Raw genomic sequence first — 7886 nt, forward strand, 5'->3', positions numbered from 1 at the left:
GTGGGGCAGGCAGAACAGGCAGAGCAGGAAGCCATGGCGAGGCAGGCAGGGCAGGCAGAACAAGAAGCCATGGGAGGCAGGCAGAGCAGGCAGGCAGCCATGGCAGGCATAGCAGGCAGAACAAGGAGCCATTGCAGGGCAGAACAGACAGAAGCAGAGATATCCACAGTGGGATTAGTGACATCCATAGCAGAATGGTGGGTTCATGAATGATTTCTTTGGCCGTGGCATGACAAGCAGAGAGTTCATCTTGGGACGCCGCCCCCATAGGAGGATCCACAGCATGCGCTGACACCTCCGGGGGCATGGGCGCAGATGCTTGGGCAGGTGAGGCTGGGAAGTCATGAATGGCCTTTATGGCCGTGACAGGACGGGCAGAGAGTCCGTGGGGAAACGCCGCCCCTTTGAGAGGTTCTGCAGCCGGAGCTGCCACTTCTGGGGGCATGGGCGCAGACTCCTTGACAGAAGAGACCTCTGGCGTAGACTCGTGGACAGGCGAGAGGCCTCTGGAACACAGTGTGCAGCCCACACACTGAAAATGGCTACGGCCATTACAGGCAGCACAGTAGATAGTGGGATGTCTGGTGACCTTGAGGGTGTGGATGTTATGGGCTTGTGGCTTGTGAATGTAGGCTCTGCGTGGCTTGGGTGTGGCTCTGTGGCTTGGGAGCGTGGGCTCTGCGTGGCTTGGGAGCGTGGGCTCTGCGTGGCTTGGGAGCGTGGGCTCTGCGTGGCTTGGGAGCGTGGGCTCTGCGTGGCTTGGGAGCGTGGGCTCTGCGTGGCTTGGGAGCGTGGGCTCTGCGTGGCTTGGGAGCGTGGGCTCTGCGTGGCTTGGGAGCGTGGGCTCTGCGTGGCTTGGGACAACAGTTTCTTGCCTTGACTCGGGGAGGCCTGCCGTGGCCAGACTTGACTCGGGGAGACCTGCCGTGGCCAGACTTGAGTCGGGAAGAACGGCGGTGACTTGACTTGAGTCGGGAAGAACGGCGGTGACTTGACCTGGCTTGTGCAGTCCAGCTGTGACTTGACCTGGCTTCTGAAGGTTAACTGTGACGTGACTTGGCTCAGGGACAATAGCAGCAACTTGACTTGGCTTGTGAAGATTTGCTGTAACGTGGATTGACTCAGGAACAACATGGCTTGGCTCAGGAACGACATGGCTTGGCTCAGGAACGACATGGCTTGGCTCAGGAACAACGACATGGCTTGGCTCAGGAACGACATGGCTTGGCTCAGGAACGACATGGCTTGGCTGGGGCACAGCTGTGACTTGGCTTGCTCGGGGGCACAGCTGCTTGACTCGTGGGGCACAGCTGTGACTTGGCTTGACTCGTGGGGCACAGCTGTGACTTGGCTTGACTCGTGGGGAACAGCTGTGACTTGGCTTGACTCATGGAGTAACAGCTGTGACTTGGCTTGACTCATGGAGAACAGCTGTGACTTGGCTTGACTCATGGAGAACAGCTGTGACTTGGCTTGACTCATGGAGAACAGCTGTGCTCTTGGCTTGACTCATGGAGACACAGCTGTGACTTGGCTTGACTCGTGGGACACAGCTGTGACGTGGCTTGACTCGTGGGACACAGCTGTGACGTGGCTTGACTCGTGGGACACAGGGGACAGCTGTGAGCTTGACATGACTGTGGGGAACAGCTGTGACTTGGCTTGACTCATAGAGAACCACAGCTGTGACTTGGCTTGACTCTAGAGGGGAACAGCTGTGACTGGCATGACTCGTGGGGAACAGCTGTGACTTGGCTTTGACTCATGGCTTGGAACAGCTGTATCTTGGCTTGACTCATGGGGAATAACAGCTGTGACTTGGCTTGGTTCATGGGGAACAGCTGTAACTTGGCTTGATTCTCTGTTGCTTGACTTGACTCTGTTGCTTGACTTGACTCTGTTGCTTGACTTGACTCTGTTGCTTGACTTGACTCTGAAGCTTGACCGGACTCTGAAGCTTGACCGGACTCTGAAGCTTGACCGGACTCTGAAGCTTGACCGGGCTCTGAAGCTTGGCCGGACTCTGAAGCTTGGCCGGACTCTGAAGCTGGAGCTTGACCCAGGAACTGGGCTTGACTTGAAAGCCTGACTGGACTTGGAAGCTTGACTTGACCCTGAAACTGGACTTGACTTGGAAGCCTGACTGGACTTGAAACCCTTGACCCTGGCAGCTGTAGACTTGACTTGACCTTGAAGCCTGACTGGACTTGGAAACTTGACTTGACCCTGGAACTTGACTGGACTGAAGCTTTTGACCCTGGGCAGCTTGACTTGACTGCTGCAACTTGGTTCTGTAGCTTGACTTGGTTCTGCAGCTTGACTTGGTTCTGCAGCTTGACTTGGTACAGGAACAGTAGCTGCCATTTTAGCTGCCCATACAGCCATTAGGGGTGAGTCCAGTACATGGGCCATCATGAGGCGTGGCTTGGAGACAGCGGTTATCTTGTGGAGTGGCTCTGGGATGGCAGCCATCTTGTGAACTGGCTTGGGGAAGGCAACCATCTTGTAGATTGGCTCTGGGACGGTGGTCATCTTGTGAACAGGTTTGGGAATGGCGGCCATCTTGTGAGCAAACTCTGGCGTGGCGGCAGCCATCTTGCGTGCAGACTCTGGCGTGGCGGCAGCCATCTTGCGTGCAGACTCTGGCGTGGCGGCAGCCATCTTGCGTGCAGACTCTGGCGTGGCGGCAGGCATGGCGTGAGCAGACTCTGGCGTGGCGGCAGGCATGGCGTGAGCAGGCCCTGGCGTGGCGGCAGGCATGGCGTGAGCAGGCCCTGGAGCGGCAGGCATGGCGTGAGCAGGCCCTGGAGCGGCAGGCATGGCGTGAGCAGGCCCTGGAGCGGCAGGCATGGCGTGAGCAGGCTTTGGCTTTGCGGATGTGGCTTGAACAGGCTGTGGTGTGGTGGTTACTGCGGGATTGCGGGGTCCCTCGTCCGCAATCCCAACAGTGTATGGTGATCCGCTTAGGAGTAGGGCATGATCGATATATTCCTCCAGTGACCAACAAATTTTCCCCCCCTGGCAGACTTGAACTAAGGGGCTCGTTCAACCCAAAACGAAAAAAGTCTTTTAGAGCCACATCATTAAAGCCAACCAGGTGACATAGTCCACAAAATTCCTCAACATATTCCTCTATGGCCCGGTCGCCTTGACGAAGGCAGATGAGACGAGATACGGCTGGGTTCATGATTTTGGTTGTGTATGTCGTAACTTCCGCTGGATTCGGGGGTAGGCGAAGTATTCTGTAACGTGAGGACGCTGAGGCGGTGTAGAATCCAATTGCAGAAGTTTATTATAAACAACAGCAAACATACACGATGAAACAGGCAGAGGGTCAATAACCGGAAAGGCAGTCCAAAACGTACAACACATAAACGTAATCCAGGCAGCAGAGAGATAAAGCAGGCAGTGGGTCAAATACCGTAAAGTCAGTCCAGAAACAGCAAACAATCCAATAGGGGTAATCCGTAAACTCAGTAGTCCATAAACAAAGCAAGATAGCAACAGGTAATCCAACAGAGAAATATAACAAACGCTCGGTAAGGCAGGTGAACTGGCAATACTTCGCAAAGAAGTGAGCACATGGTGAGTCCTTAAATAGTGACAAACAGGAAGTAACAATAGAAGCAGCAGAGGGAGCATGCAAGCAGTACTGGGGTGAGGGCTCCCTCTGCTGGCTTGGCGTTACAATAATGTAATAATCTTTAAGCCTAGACATATTTAAAGATTGATACAAAATGTTGGACTTCAACAAAAATACAACATTTGAGAACAAATAAAGTGGGAGATACAGAGAGAAAATATTTGTGAGCTCAAGATAATGTTAAATCACATTTCTATATTCAGTTTTGATGCAGCACATTGAACCTGAAATTAGGGAAGAAAATTGTCTTTTATTTCGAGTTATGATCGATTTTGATTTAAAAATCTTAACTTATAAATTAAACCTACCCTATACCCTAGTTTTTAATATAATTCACCAAAAATCACACTATGAAAAATATTAGTAACTATTGCAAATAGCAAATATATCAAAACAATATTATAACACAATTATGGCTTTACAAAAACACATTAAAATAAAACAATAAATATGAGAACCTGAGAAAACTGTATATAACAAATGTTTAATATTTTCTAACTGTATTTAACATTTTCAGAAACTGTGAGTACAGTAATTACAACTCTACAAATTGTATGTTTGCTTTTGTAATTTTCTGTCCCTATTCAGGTTTATTATTTTGCATGTTAGGCTCATTTTGACAAAGTATGTGCTTTCTACAAATCTAATTGTGCAAGACTCGTTTATTTTATTTTATATATACAGTCAAAATTGTTGGTACCCTTGTTAAATATGATCAAAGAAGGTTTTGAAAATCTTTAATTAAACAATATAATATATTAAATATCTAATAAAAATCACATTATGAAATAAATAATTGTCTCTGATATACAATGGCCACAATTACTCTTAGAAATTCTTGAGTAAAATATTTCAAAAGATTGTTAAGCCTCACAAATTAGAAAGTGTCTATAAGAAAAGAGCTCAAGCACTGAAAATCCCTAATAATTAAGTTCTAATCAACTGAAGATGTTACGTATTTTTTTCTCATATTGTAGTCGTGACGACGGAAGTTTCAGGAATGTTTAATATTGTGTGAAAAACAATCCTGCAACATTATCATGTGTGTTGTTGTACAGTGAACACCAGTGTGTTTTCTAGTGTGGATCATGGAGGAGAGTTCAGGATCACATCAGGACTCCACAAATGTAAGTCCACAAACAGACACACAGTTTTGTTGTTTGTTGTTTTGTTGTTGTAAATGTGTCTCTTGTAATGTGTGTTCTTGTGTTCAGATGCCTGTGATCTCACACTGGATACAAACACAGCAAACAAACACCTCAAACTGTCTGACGAGAACAGAAAGGTGACGTGTGTGGATGAACAACAGTCATATCCTGATCATCCAGACAGATTTGATGTATATCTCAGGTTCTGAGTGTTGAGAGTTTGACTGGACGCTGTTACTGGGAGACTGAATGGAGTGGAGATAATGTTTATATATCAGTGTCATATAAAGAAATCAAGAGGAAAGGATGGAGTTATGACTGTGTGTTTGGACATAATGTGAACTCCTGGAGTCTGATCTGCTCTGATCACAGATTCACTGCCCTTCACAATAATAAGTCCACTGCTGTATCTGCTGGTTCAGTGTCCAGTAAGAGAGTAGGAGTGTATGTGGACGTGTCTGGCGGCACTTTGTCCTTCTACAGCGTCTCTGACACACACAAACTCACACACTTACACACATTCACACACACATTCACTCAAACACTACACGCTGGATTTAGACTTGGTTATTCAAACTCTTCAGTGTCTCTGTGTGACATTGACATTAAACACACACACACACATTAAACACACACACACATTAAACACACACACACATTAAACACACACACACATTAAACACACACAGACATTAAACACACACACACATTAAACACACACACACATTAAACACACACAGACATTAAACACACACACACATTAAACACACACACATTAAACACACACACACATTAAACACACACACACATTAAACACACACACACACATTTAAACACACACACACATTAAACACACACACACATTAAACACACACATTAAACACACACACACACACACATTAAACACACACTGACATTAAACACACACACACATTAAACACACACACACACATTAAACACACACACACACATTAAACACACACACACATTAAACACACACAGACATTAAACACACACACACATTAAACACACACAGACATTAAACACACACACATTAAACACACACACACATTAAACACACACAGACATTAAACACACACACACATTAAACACACACACACATTAAACACACACACATTAAACACACACACACATAAAACACACACACACACACACACACATTAAACACACACAGACATTAAACACACACAGACATTAAACACACACACACATTAAACACACACACACATTAAACACACACACACATTAAACACACACACACATTAAACACACACACACATTAAACACACACACATTAAACACACACACACATTAAACACACACACACATTAAACACACACACATTAAACACACACACACATTAAACACACACACATTAAACACACACACACACACATTAAACACACACACACATTAAAACACACTGATTTTACACACACATTAAACACACACACACATTAAACACACACACATTAAACACACACACACACATTAAACACACACATTAAAAACACACACACATTAAACACACACACACATTAAACACACACACACATTAAACACACACACACACACATTAAACATTAAACACACATTAAACACACACATTTTGACATTTTAAACACACACACACACATTAAACACACACACATTAAACACACACACACATTAAAACACACAACACACACACACACATTAAACACACAAACATTAAACACACACACATTAAACACACACACACACATTAAAACACACACACACACACAAACACACACACACACACACATTAATTACACACACACACATTAAACACACACACACATTAAACACACACACACACACACACACACAGAAACATTAAACACACACACATTAAACACACTTTACATTACACACAAACATATTTTTGTTCACACATTAAACACACACAGACATTAAAACACACACATTTTTAAACACACATTTTACAACACAATTAAGACATTAAACACACACACACATTAAACACACACACACATTAAACATTTTTGTTCAACAAACACACACACAAACATTAAACACACACACACATTAAACACACACACATAAACACATTTTTGTTCAAAACACACACACATTAAACACACATTTTGACATTTTACACACACACATTAAAACACACACACACATTAAAAACACACACATTAAAATTAAACACACACACACATTAAACATTTTTGGGTGGACACAGTGTGAGTTCATGATGTATTTGTTTTTGTTGAAAATTATGTGTTTTAAATAAGGCTTCAGGAAGTTCAATAATGTTTTTTGATTATTATTTAGACATTTTGAGCTGATTTTATGGAAGTATTACATTTTTATACAATTTTAATGAGCTATTTTTCCAGAAAAATTAAACTTTGAGTCTCTTCATTTTTGGGTCACACTTGAAATACAACTTTAATTTTTTTTTTTTAGGAAAATTAATGTAATATATTTTTGTTCAATAATGTTTTTGATTATTATTTAGCATTTTGAGCTGATTTTATGGTAGTATTACATTTTTTTATAATTTTTAATGAGCTATTTTTCCAATAAAATTAAACTTTTTGAGCCTCTTCATTTTTGGGTCACACTTGAAATACAATTTTTTTATTTTTTTTTTTTTAGGAAAATTAATGTAATATATTTTTGTTCAATAATGTTTTTTGATTATTATTTAGCATTTTGAGCTGATTTTATTTTCATTTAGTATTTTTGGTAGTATTTTTTATACAATTTTAATGAGCTATTTTTCCAATAAAATTAAACTTTGAGCCTCTTCATTTTTGGGTCACACTTGAAATACAACTTTTTTTTTTTTTTTAGGAAAATTAATGTAATATATTTTTGTTCAATAATGTTTTTTGATTATTATTTAGCATTTTGAGCTGATTTTATGGTAGTATTACATTTTTATACAATTTTAATGAGCTATTTTTCCAGAAAAATTAAACTTTGAGCCTCTTCATTTTTGGGTCACACTTGAAATACAACTTTATTTTTTTTTTTTAGGAAAATTAACATAATATTTTTGTTCAATAATGTTTTTTGAT

At 42.3% G+C, this 7886-nt stretch overlaps 1 long non-coding RNA gene across 1 annotated transcript; it reads left to right on the forward strand.

Moving 5' to 3' along the window:
- The first annotated feature begins 4711 nt into the window (after nt 1-4711).
- On the forward strand, nt 4712-5962 carry LOC127158376 (uncharacterized). The gene is made up of 2 exons (XR_007826149.1): nt 4712-4770; nt 4858-5962. It is a non-coding gene; the product is annotated as an uncharacterized LOC127158376 (long non-coding RNA).
- The last annotated feature ends 1924 nt before the right edge of the window (nt 5963-7886 follow it).

The sequence above is a fragment of the Labeo rohita genome, unplaced genomic scaffold (assembly GCF_022985175.1).
Source record: "Labeo rohita strain BAU-BD-2019 unplaced genomic scaffold, IGBB_LRoh.1.0 scaffold_1488, whole genome shotgun sequence".
NCBI lineage: Eukaryota > Metazoa > Chordata > Actinopteri > Cypriniformes > Cyprinidae > Labeo > Labeo rohita.